General features: G+C 49.7%; 1 protein-coding gene and 1 pseudogene across 7 annotated transcripts in view; both read right to left on the reverse strand.

The window, feature by feature from the left end:
• The window catches only part of LOC129384594 (uncharacterized), a 165419-nt gene that overhangs the window by 99303 nt on the left and 53479 nt on the right, over positions 1-12637 (reverse strand). The gene's annotated exons all lie outside the window — the stretch shown is intronic.
• On the reverse strand, positions 11819-11990 carry LOC126530158 (U2 spliceosomal RNA; annotated as a pseudogene).

The raw sequence follows: 12637 nt of genomic DNA on the forward strand, positions 1-12637 counted from the left end.
GCATCTTCTGTAACTTCCCCAAGACATGCGGCACAAGAGCTTCAGTAAATTCATTGCCATCAAGCACTTCCTTTTCAAATATTTCAAGTGTTGGATACAAGTTAGTGTAGAATCGAAAATGAGGCCTAGAAATTATGTTCGTGGGTCACGGCTAGCCATTCTCCATTAAGATGAATGACGGGCTCCGGTATTACACCTGTCTTGTTGGAGAAGAGAATGCACGTACTTTTTTGAGGGTTTAGTTTGAAAGCGTTCTCGTCTGCCCACTTAGACCATTTATTCAGGCCACGCTGCACTTGTCGCTCGCAGATACTAAGATTACATGACTTGTAACCTATTTGGATATCATATATATATATACATACGGAATAAAACATTGTACGTAGTATGATAGTATGGAGCGAATTCATTTTTGCAAGGAATAGAGTGTAGCTCAGCACTCCCCCTTGTGGCACACCAGTCTCCTGAGTAAATAGGGGAGACAGTACGTTACCAATCCGAACATGAAATGCGCGGTTGGACAGACAGCATTGAATCAATTTTAGCAAGTTGCCTCGGACGCCCATTCCAGCTAGAATACGAAGGATTCCGAAATGCCAAGTAGTATCATATGCTTTCTCCATGTCTCAAAATATTGATAAGAAAAACTGTTTGTGCACAAAGGCATCCCAGATAATTGTGTCTATGTGAACAAGTTCATCTGTTGTGGATCTATGTTCCTTGAAGCCGCACTGCAAGGGATCTAGTATCTTGTTGCTTTCAAGAAAATGGACCAGGTGCCGGTTAGTAATTTTCTCAAAAAGCTTACATAGGCAGCTTGTTAGAGCTGCAAGCCTATAGCTGCTGGCCAAAGACGGGTCCTTGCCCTCTCTCACAGTAGGAATAATGACTGCTTCTTTCCAGGCCGGCGGCGTGTAGCTGGCAGAGAATATGGCGTTAAACAGAGAGAGGAGTGTTTTGTGTGCTTCGGGGTGCAGGTGTTCAATCATCTGGTAAACTATTCGATCCTTTCCAGGGGCCGATTTATTACAACAGTGGAGTACAGCCTGAAATTTCGCCATGTTAAAAGATCGGTTGTAGGATTCATTACTTTTGCCTTTCTGATCCAGAGGCAATCGCTCGGCTTGTTGGTGGTATCTCAAGGATGTATTCGAGTAATGCAATGAGCTAGAAATGTTCTTAAAGTGTGCCCCTAGAGAATCAGCTTGGTGCGGAAGAGCCTTTCCCTGGGTGTTTACTAATGGTAGAGGATGAGTTTGCCGACCTTTGATTTTATGGACTCTGTTCAGGCTTTTCTTTCGTCAGTATAAGAGTTAATGCTAGAAATATATTGTCACGCGCTAAGGCAAGAATAAGCAGCAGTATCAGCAGCCAGACACGAAAATGTCAGACACACGGAGGACGGTTCACCAGCTGGCGCAAGATCCTTGACTTCGTCGTCTTCAATCACCGTTTTTGCTGGGCACGCAGCGCTGGCTCAAAACACCAGGTGGCATTATTCCCCCTCCCAATGGAGCATCGACTCGATGCTCAAACACAAAACGTACATGGAAACTAGACAAATTAGGTAAAACAAAAAAAAGTGTGGGGGGGGGGGGGGGTAACGCGCTAGCACAGATACGGAAATGCACACGGAAAAATGTGTTCTGTGGTCGGGAACAAAAAAAAAAGAAAGTTCTTTGGAGGAAGACGCGGCGACAGCAAAAAAAAAAGGTTGTTTCACTAGTACACTTCACCGTGTAAAATACGGCTTAAGGCGGACCACATGTACAGTCTCTGCGCGTGGTAAACAGCGCTTGGGCGATGGCAGGTCTCCATCTGGAATCACTTCATAGTTCACGTCGCTTACACGCCTTAGTACTGTGTATGGTCCGAAGTACTTGCTGAGGAGTTTCTCGCTGAGGCCCCCGTCTAATGGGTGTCCAAACCCAAACTTGGTCACCAGGCTCGTAGGTCACTTGTCGATGGTGGAGATTGTACCTTATTGCATCGGTACACTGCTGCTGTCTTATGTGCACGCGGGCCAGTTGACGCGCTTCCTCGGCGCGCTGAATGTACTCCTCAACGTCAGGAGCTAACTGGTCGAGCTGGTCGGTATCTTCATACGGCATCATGGCGTCTAGCATAGTTTGGACATCTCGACCATAAACGAGGCGGAATGGGGGGAAGCGTGTAGTTTCCTGCGTGGCAGTGTTGTACGCAAACGTTACGTACGGTAGGATTTCGTCCCACGTTTTGTGCTGCACATCCCCGTACATAGCGAGCATGTATGCCAGTGTTTTGTTTAGTCTTTCTGTCAAGCCGTTAGTCTAAGGGTGGTATGCAGTGGCCTTTCGATGACTCGTGTAGCTCAGCTTGAAGATATCATCCAGAAGCTTTGCCGTAAATGCCGTCCCTCGGTGAGTTAATGACGGTGCGCCATGCCGAAGCACAATGTGATGCATAAAAAACTGGGCAACTTCAGATGCTGTCCCGCGTGGTAGTGCCTTCGTCTCAGCGTAACGCGTCAAGTAGTCAGTTGCGACAATGATCCACTTATTGCCGGAGGAAGACAAGGGAAATGGTCCAAGAAGGTCCATTCCAACTTGATCAAACGGCGTACGCGGAGGGTCGATGGGTTGTAGAAGGCCTGCAGGCTTGAAGGGTGGTGACTTGCGACGCTGGCATTCACGGCATCCTTTCACGTAGCGTTTGACGCAAGCAGTCAGTCTAGGCCAGTAGTACAGTTGCCGTACCCTGTCCAGAGTCCTTGAGTAGCCCAAGTGACCAGATGTTGGCTCGTCGTGGCAGGCTAATAGGATGTCGTCGCGAAGGGCTTGAGGTACTACTAGCAGATGCGGTTTGTCGCCGGCACCTGTGTTTCTTTTGTATAAGATGCCCCCTCGTAGGCAAAATGACGACAACCGTCGCGAAAGTGGACGAGGAATGGACGCGATGCCGCCTTCTAAGTGATCGATGACGGGTCTTAATTCAGCGTCCGATCGCTGTTTAGCGAGCAGATCCGGCCCGCTGAGTGCTCCCAGAAAGGCGCTGTTGTCTTCTTCATCAGGATTCTGAGATTTAACAGGTGCCCGTGATAACGTGTCAGCATCTTCATGTTTCCTGCCTGACTTGTACACGATGGTGATGTTAAATTCCTGGAGTCGCAGACTCGAACGTGCCAATCGTCCAGAAGGGTCTCGGAGGTTGGTCAACCAGCACAAAGCGTGATGGTCGGTCACAACTTTAAATGGCCGCCCGTAGAGATACGGCCTAAACTTTGTGGTAGCCAAAATAACCGCGAGGCACTCCTTCTCTGTGGTGGAATAATTGGACTCTGCGCGTGACAGAGTGCGGCTCGCGTAGGCGATAACTCGTTCAGTCCCGTCTTGTCGTTGCACCAGGATAGCTCCGAGACCGATATTGCTGGCGTCAGTGCGTACTTCTGTGTCGGCATCCTCATCAAAATGACCGAGCACGGGAGGAGAAGACAAGCGACGTTGTAGCTCCGCAAAGGCGGTCTGTTGTGCATCAGTCCAGAGGAATGGCGTGTCGTCACGCGTAAGGCGAAATAGCGGATCTGCAATCTTCGAAAAATTTTCAATGAAGCGTCGATAATATGCACACAAGCCCAAAAATCGTCTCACACTTTTCTTATCGGTTGGAGCGGGAAAAGCTGCTACGGCAGCAGTCTTCTCAGGATCAGGCCGAACACCTGCCGCGCTTACGACGTGACCAAGGAACTTCAGTTCCTCGTAACCGAAATGGCATTTCTCTGGCTTGAGTGTAAGGTCAGCCGATCGAATGGCTTCGAGTACATTCCGAAGGCGTCGAAGGTGCTCGTCAAAAGTTTCCGAAAAGACAACGACATCATCGAGATAGACGAGGCAGCTTTTCCATTTGAGGTCAGCGAGAACGGTATCCATCATTCGCTGGAATGTGGCTGGAGCGGAACAGAGGCCGAAAGGGAGTGCTCTAAATTCGTAAAGGCCGTCCGGAGTCACGAAAGCAGTTTTCTCGCGGTCACGCTCATCTACTTCAATTTGCCAGTAGCCACTTTTCAGATCGATAGAGGAGAAATACTTCGCGTGCCTCAGCCTGTCCAGAGAATCGTCGACACGAGGCAACGGGTACACGTCTTTCTTTGTGACGTTGTTTAGCTTCCGGTAGTCTACACAAAATCGAAGCGTGCCATCTTTCTTTTTAACAAGAACGACTGGCGATGAACAGGGACTGCATGAAGGCTGGATTACGCCGTCTTGAAGCATTTCCTTCACCTGCGTTTGAATAGCATGTCGTTCGGTCGGGGAAACACGGTAAGGCTGTTGCCGTATGGGGGGCACGTCGTCATAGGTGATGATACGGTGTTTCGTAATCGATGTTTGACGTACCTTCAACGACCGTGCAAAGCAAGAGTGGAACTCAAGCAACAGCTCGCGCAGGGGTTGTCTGTTCTCTTCAGGAAGCGTTGGACTAATGTCGACGTTGCGTAGAGGTGCTTCAGCAGTGCCGATTGCCTCGGAAACAAAACACTCAGTGACATCGGCGATAGGGTCGGCGTAGGCGATGACAGTACCGGGGAAAAGGTGCCGGTGTTCGTAGCTGAAGTTGGTGACAAGAACCTCACAGTGGCCATCGTAGAGATCGACAAGGCTTCTTGCTACGCAAACACCATGAGAAAGCAGGAGAGAGCGATTGCTTTCTACGACTGCTTCACCGTGTATGAGCTTGTCACATGCCACTTGAACCACGACACTTGCACGCGGTGGTAACGTGACAGCGTCATCGATGACACGAAGAGATGCTCAAGGGTGTATGGTGTTGGTCGTCGCTGTGGCGCTTTTTGTCGAGAAAGTGACGAGGCGTTGTCGAATGTTGATTATAGCGCCGTGAGAAAGTCCATGCCGATGATTAGGTCTCCAGAACACTGAGGGAGAATGCTCAAACTGGCAACAAACGTAGAGCCGCGAATCTGTATTCGTGCCGTGCACATGCCGAGTGGTGTGACGATGTGCCCGCCAGCTGTACGAACTGGCGTTTGATTCCAAGGCGTGGTCACTTTCTTCAGAAGGGTGGCCAGTTTTTCGCTGATTATAGAATAATCCGCTCCAGTGTCCGCTAAAGCAGTCAATTCACGACCGTCAAGCAGTACAGGAATGCCCAAGGAAATTCTTTTTCTGTAATCAGCAGGTACTGTCGTCGTCGATGTATCGTCGGTCCGCGTACGCGTCAGTGGGGGTCCTTGAGCACGTCCAGACTGAGCGGCCTCGCCCCCAAAGGTCGCTGTGGTTAGTTTTCCCGTCGTGGGCTGGGTGACCGACCCTGCATCACGCTTGAATACGTACGGCGAGTCGGAGAAAACCGCCGCGGCGAAGGGGAGCGTGAATGGTGTCGAGCTGATGGAGATCCGCGCTGCTGGGCAACGTATTCAATTTCAGGAGGACGCTGGCCGAACCTAGGTCGCGGCGAGTTCGCTGAGAATCCGCGTAGTCCAAGCTCTCGATAGGAGCACTGTCGGTAGACATGCCCAGCTTCGCCACAGTGAAAGCAAAGGGGACGGCGATCAGGTGCCCGCCACACGTCTGATTTCCTCGGGGCCTGTCGGTGGTCCTGGTAATACGAGGCAGCTTGGACGGGCTCTAGCATGGCCGGGCGCGCGGCGCGAAGCGGGGAGGGAGGTGGGGCAGGTTGCCTCAAGGCTTGCGAATATGACATATGTGGGCTGTCATTTCTTAGCGGTCGAGCTTCTGTATTGAAGGGTGGTTCTTTTAGCGCATGGTGGACTTCGTCACGGATAACGCTGGACAAGGAGCTGAGCGTCGGCTGTGAAGGTACCGACAGTTTCTGGAGTTCTTCGCGGATCACGGAACGAATGAGCTCTCGAAAGAAATCGACGTGACCCCCGAGAGCTCCGAAGAAGTCCGTAGGTGAGGCAGTGTTCACTTGACGTTCGTATGATGGTGTCCGCTGGCGAAGAGTCTGCTCCATGGTGATGGCCTCGGAAAGAAATTCTGACACAGTCTTGGGAGGACTGCGCACGAGACCGCCGAACAGCTGCTCTTTGACTCCGCGCATCATGTACCGCACCTTCTTTTCTTCCGACATGCTGGGGTCGGCTCGTCGAAAGAGACGCGTCATGTCCTCGACGTACATTGCGACACCCTCGTTCGGCATTTGTATACGGGACTGGAGATCACGCTTAGCTCGCTCTCGGCGATCAGGGCTCGCATACGTCTCAAGAATCCGCCGTTTGAATTCTGCCCATGAAGTTAAGGCATCTGCACGGTTCTCGTACCAAACACGTGCGCCATCGTTAAGGCTGAAATAGACATTTTTCAGCTTGTCTGCGTCATCCCACTTGTTGAACGCGGCAACACGTTCATAGTGCACCAGCCAATCTTCAACGTCCGCATGTGTGGCGCCGTGGAAGGGATTCGGCGTTCGCGGATTGAATAGCGTACAATGAATCGGCGTTGTGCCTTCCATACCGGTTGGGGTGGTCGGAGCTGCCATTTTTTCTGGGAGGAGTCCAAACTCAGGTGCTTGTCCACGGATCCTTCTGCTGGCGCGGTGTACAGGCGTAACCACCGGTACGGGGCTGGAGCTCCTGCTGCCCGGAGGGGTTTGGTGCATAGATTAGATTACCCCGCACCTCCACCAGTTTGCACGCGCTAAGGCAAGAATAAGCAGCAGTATTAGCAGCCAGACACGAAAATGTCAGACACACGGAGGACGGTTCACCAGCTGGCGCAAGATCCTTGACTTCGTCGTCTTCAATCACCGTTTTTGCTGGGCACGCAACGCTGGCTCAAAACACCAGGTGGCAATATCTTTGCCAGCTTTCCTTTTTGGCACGGCGCCGCGTTCTTCTACTCTCAGGCTTCATTTTCCTGAAAATGACCAGATTATCCGTACTTGGAGTGTCGAAGATGGTTCCGAGCATTATTTTGATCTCTACGTACTTTCTTACAGTCGTCATTCCACCATGGAGCACGTCGCTTACGGGGCATTCCATTTGTTATGCGGATACCTATTGACGCCGCGTCAACTTTAAACGCCGTGAAATATGGCACTGCATCATCGATAGAAGGATTACAGATGTCATTCTAAGTCAAATGCGTGAGCTCCCTGTATCGTGTGCAGTCGGTACAATGGACTTTCCACCGGGAGACATGTGGACAGCACTTATAACCTTTTCTGAGTTTTATGACAATGGGGAAATGGTCGCTCCCGTACGAATTCGTAATCACGTTCCACTCCAGATGCGACAAAAGTGAACTCGATGCGATGCTTAAATCGATAGATGAGAATGTTTTGTTTGCAACACTGTAGACTGTAAGATCTTTCCCATTTTGCAAGCAAGTATCTGTAGTGAAGAGGAAGTTTTCGACTAAGCGTCCTCTGGCATCACAACAGCTTCCCCAAAGGGTGTTGTGATTATTAAAATCTCCAACGACAATGTAACGTTCTGGCAGCTCATAGATAAATGTGTGAAATTCTGTTTTTGAACGTTGGTAGTTCGGGTGGATATAGAGACAGGTAATTGTGATCAGCTTACTAAACAGCAACGCACGTACTGCCACTGCTTCTAGGGACGTTTCAAGCTGTAATTGCCTGCAAGCAACACTCTTATTTACTACTATTGCCACACCACCCGACAAGACAAGGGCATGGTTGCGGTCTTTTCAGAAAATGGCATACTGCGGCAGAAAGTTTGTTCGTGAAGGTTTAAGATGTGTTTCTTGGACAAACAGCACCTTTGGAGTGTACCTTTGTAAAAGTTAATTAATGTCGTCTAGGTTGTGGAGTAAAGCCCTGACATTCCACTGATATACATCTGTGTCCATATTCTATGGTTTTGTGCTGTGTGTCTAAGAAATATAGATTAGATTAGCTCACGAGACCTTTCCAGGCCCCGTGGTGCGGGATTTTCCTTTCTTTGCGGCGCGCTCGAGGGAGCTGCACGGTTCCTTGGGCGTCTGTGACGCCGGAGTTGTGCTCGTACCCATCACCTCGTCTGAGGCGGTGGATAATGCCCGCGCAGCGGGCACCTTCGCGGGAGTGTTGGGCCGATCTGCACGGGTAGCGGCCCTGGGTCCAACAGGCCCGAAGGTTTGCTGGCCGTCCTTTGCGGGAGCCAGAACAGCGCTGGCTGTTCGAGCGAGCGTCACGCCACACATTCCGTGTGACTTGGGCGGCCGCCGAATGATGTAGCGTTGCCCGCCCGGCACGCCTCATCGGTGTAGGAAGGACTGGACTAATTATGTAAATACAAGCGCTTACGTGCATCTGGGACAAACCGATTTATTTTGACCTTGAGCTCTATTATTTGTATTTCTTTCTTCCACGAAGGGCAGGACCGCGAATAAGCAGGGTGGTCTCCTTCACAGTTGGCACAGTGGGGTGCTGTAGTGCAAACGTCAGAAGGGTGTTCGATTGAGCTAAACTTAGCACAAGTAGCCCACCCTCTGCGGGTTTGCTACCCATGCCCAAAACGCTGACACTTGAAACATCGACGCGGATTCTGGATGTAAGGTCTAACGCGAAGCTTCCAGTAACCGTTTTTAATGTATTCAGGAAGAATGCTTGCTCTAAATGTAATGATTATATGCCTAGTTCGTATTTCTTTGTCATCTCGCCTTATTTTTACTCTCTGCACCTTGACAACGTTCTGTTCTTGCCATCCTCCTAGAATTTCACTTTCGATAGGTTCAAGAAGATCATCTTCCGAGATGACACCACGCACTGTATTCATCGTCCTGTGTGGGCCTACATATGCGGGAATGTTCCCAAACGCTACAAGTTTCGAGAGCTTGTCGTATTGTGGCTTGTCGCGAACTTTGAGAAGAAGAACACCATTTCCCATCTTGGTTACTTTATAACCTGGGCCTTAGCTAGAGATTTGCTAACAAAAAATAGTGATATCATTCGGACTGTCTTAGTTTCATGCTGGCTGTGAACAACGTGGTATTTCGGAAAATATTCTTTCGGTTGCATAAAAAAGTTGAAACTTTCATCGGTGTGCCCCGTCTTCAGGGAGCGATCAGGGTGTGGGAAAAGCTTTTGCCATGTCAAGTTATAAAATTCGGCGGCGATGGTGGCCACCCACCACCGAGCCCAACAAGGCGACGCTACAAGCTCGCAAGAATACCTGCAGACGCTAACCATAACCTAATAAAATGTACCCAAAGTTGGATAATCACCAGGTTAACCCTTGCCGCCCAGAATAGAGAAATGAGAAGAAGTGATAAAAAGACAGGAAAGCAGAAAAAGCAAGAGAGAAAGCAAAAGATTGAAGAGGGGGACAGGAAAAGGCGACTGCCCATTTCCTCCAGGTGGGTCAGTCCGGAGGTGCCATCTATGTGAAGCAGAGGCCAAAGAGGTGTTTTGCCTCCTCCGGGTGGCCTTAAAGGACCAAACACCCGGCATCGGCTATACCTCCACGATCACCCTTTTCCCAGACACGGCTGAGCCGCGCACGGCTACACACAGGAGGGTCCAACTATCGTGTGCTCGGGTACGTGGTGTCGCAACGCACCAAACGCCTCCTTACGCAGACGCCCCTGCAGGGTCTCTTGGCGGAGTACGGCGTGAATAAGCGAGATGGTTAAGCCATCGTGCGCCTGTGCTTGGAGTCGTGGCATCTAACTCGTTACGGACGGCTTGCGTCGAACTCGGTGATGCTGGCTGTTGATGTATCGTTGGTAGTCTGTTACATTACGAGGTGGTATCCGTATGTTGAAGCTGATCGAAGCGCTGTGCAATACGTTTGGTGTTCGCTTGCTCGAAGCACTGGTACTCCGTTGTAATGGACTCGACAGTTGCACATTCTTCCAAAGCAGGAAGTTGAATACATCGACCGCGATTCCCTTTGAAATGTGTCCTACTTTATCTGCCTCTGGCATGTCCTTATCTGCTTTTCAATAAATAGCCAGCCTGTTCTTAAAGTACCAGACGTGAGATTCTGTGGACATCAGGGTTTGAGAAGCGAGCTCTTTCTTGGCTGCTGACTGGCGCCGAACACGCTTTCCAGAAAGGTCACGCAGCTTTTCTTTGCATGTGTTCCAGGTAGTAAGGTCGAATACATGCGTCTCACACCATATCTTCACAGATCTGCAAAAGAACATATAACATTAGCAAGCGTAACTGCGGCATCACACCTGTCGTGGTTGCTGACACGTTCGTACCACGCCAACCATTCTTCGACGTCGACATCGTCGGTGCCGCTGCAGGTTCTCGGTTCAAGTGGGTAGGGGTGGGCAACCTGTTGTGCTGTCTGAGTGGGTGGGGCAGCATCTTTAGCCATGGCAGCAGAACAGACGTGTTTGCCGCTGCGGAGATCGAAATCCGGGTTGTGTCGAGTTTACCCGCAACTCCACCAAATATTACGGGAAAGAACATTTATAGAGGATGTATACACAGGGAGAATGCGTAGCTCGGAACCTCAGGGCAGTGCTACGTCCTGTTTATCTTGTCCTCCAAACGGCAAAAACTGCTACGTAACAATATTTCCATGGACCTCCATCGCGGAACGATCTCACCGGTGCCCAAAGCGCCATGTGGTGTCGTACGCTTTCTCTAGACCTATAGATGCCGAAAGCAAAAACTGCTTTTATAAACGTATCCCTGATGTTTTCTTCCATGCGAGCAAGATGATCTGTTGTAGACCTACCTTTTCTGAAGCCACACTGGGAGGGTTCTAGTATTTATTTTCTAGGAAGCAGATTAGGGCGAGTTTCTCTTTTTTTTTCATACAGTTTGCACAGACAACTTGTAGCGCTATTGGCATTTAGCTGCTGACTTAAAGGGGGTCCTTGCGCTGTTTAACTATGGGGATGGTGGCTTCGTTCCACGAGGACGGAATATACCCAGCCACCCCCATGACTTCGAAAAGAGAGAGGAGTGCTTTCAGTATGTCAATATTCAAGTATCTAATCATTTCATTCATAATCCCATCGACACCTGGCGTCGAGTTGTTGCAGCAAGTGAGAGATGCCTTAAATTCTGCTAAGCCAAATGGGCGATTGTAAGCCTCACTCGATAAACGTTTGCGATTTAGGGACGGCCGCTCTTGGCATTCCTTGAACATCATGAAAATGTTTGTATAGTGCGATGCACTCGAAACGTATTCAAGGTGTTCGTCTAGACAGTGCGCCTGACCTTCCAGGCTATCACCCTGGCTATTAACGAGCGTAGGGGATGTGACTCTCAGCCTGAGAATTTATTTACTCGTTTCCAGGCGTTTGTTTTATCCGTGTGCAAATTTATACTGGAAATGTACTTTTCGTGATACTATCTATTCGCACGTAGACGCGTTCTCCTGCCGTGCGGTTTATCTTGTTTACAATACTCAAGTTTTCAGCAGTTGGAGAGCCACGAAGGAATTCCCAGGCTTTATATTGATTTTTAAGGGCTTTTTGACAGTCGGCATTTGACTGCGGGAAGCGCCGTTTATTGGTTAACCCGCTAGCTTGTTGGGCGCATTTTGTGGCAGCCTCTATTTGAAGCCTGTTAGGTAAGTCACAGCATCGTATATATTGAGACATGCGATGCCATTCTGTCTTAATCAAGTGACTTCCTGGAAAAGTGTACAGTTCAATGTTCTATCGGGGAAAATGTGGGGAACATTCAGCATGCTCTGTAGCATTTAGGACTACGGGGATGTGGTCACTTCCGTAAGGGTTCTTTATAACGTTTTAATCAAGGTATGCCATTCGTGTGCTATATGCTAGACTCATATGAATGGAGGCGTTAGTTTTATTTACAGCGAAGCTGTATATGGCTGGGCCTGGATGAAATTTCGGGTGTCTTAGAGCCGTGTAGATCGATAATTTGTCCCCATGCGTGGGCTGATCTCGAAGATAGTGCAATACCGGGCCGACAGGCGCCGCAGGTGACACAGGCTTTAAGCCAACTTGCAAAAATAAATTTAATATGTAAGGTAGAAATACACCCGTGTCAGATATTACGCTGATAAGAATATATATTACACTTTAACCCGCGTGGGCCATGTCAACGTTCGAAAGGCCCACTCTTTGACGGTATTCAAAGCGCTTGCGTATCGCTTTTCATTCCTTGCTTTCTTCCGTGGGGGCGATCCCGTAAGCTTACTTCTTCCCAGGAACGCGAGGCGGAAACAAATGCCAGCTTTCCATGCGTCCCCGATTCCACAACTTCGAACGTTTCACGTGATGAACCGCCAGGTTTTAGAGGGAGTTTGCCGGGAACCAATTTTGTATGTTCTGTGCTCTGTGTGACGGCTTGTGGTTTTCGAGTGACCTCGCAACCACTAGTGCACTACGGGACGTCGACCAACGCACAATCGCCTTGGCTACGGTGAAGCAGTGTGTGCCCTCGAAATTCGATGAGGTGCTTGTGTCTTGTACGTGCCCGGATTCGTTAGTAAAATGTGTCGTGCTGCGTTTTGCAACAATAGATGGGGATGAATACACCCTGGTACCTCGTCACCTTCCGAGGCTCAACATCGCACAGGAGCGACTAGACGCGCCTCGCCTTCCATGTGTTCCAGCACACACTCAAGCTCTCTTATCCGCTTGTGTCTGCTTCAGTGTTCGTGTAGCACCGACTTTATTTATTTATTTATTTCATGTACCCTCAGGGCCAGAGGCATTAGGACATTATCCCACTAGCCAGGCGT

This window comes from Dermacentor andersoni, chromosome 5 (assembly GCF_023375885.2).
Source record: "Dermacentor andersoni chromosome 5, qqDerAnde1_hic_scaffold, whole genome shotgun sequence".
In the NCBI taxonomy this organism is placed as follows: domain Eukaryota; kingdom Metazoa; phylum Arthropoda; class Arachnida; order Ixodida; family Ixodidae; genus Dermacentor; species Dermacentor andersoni.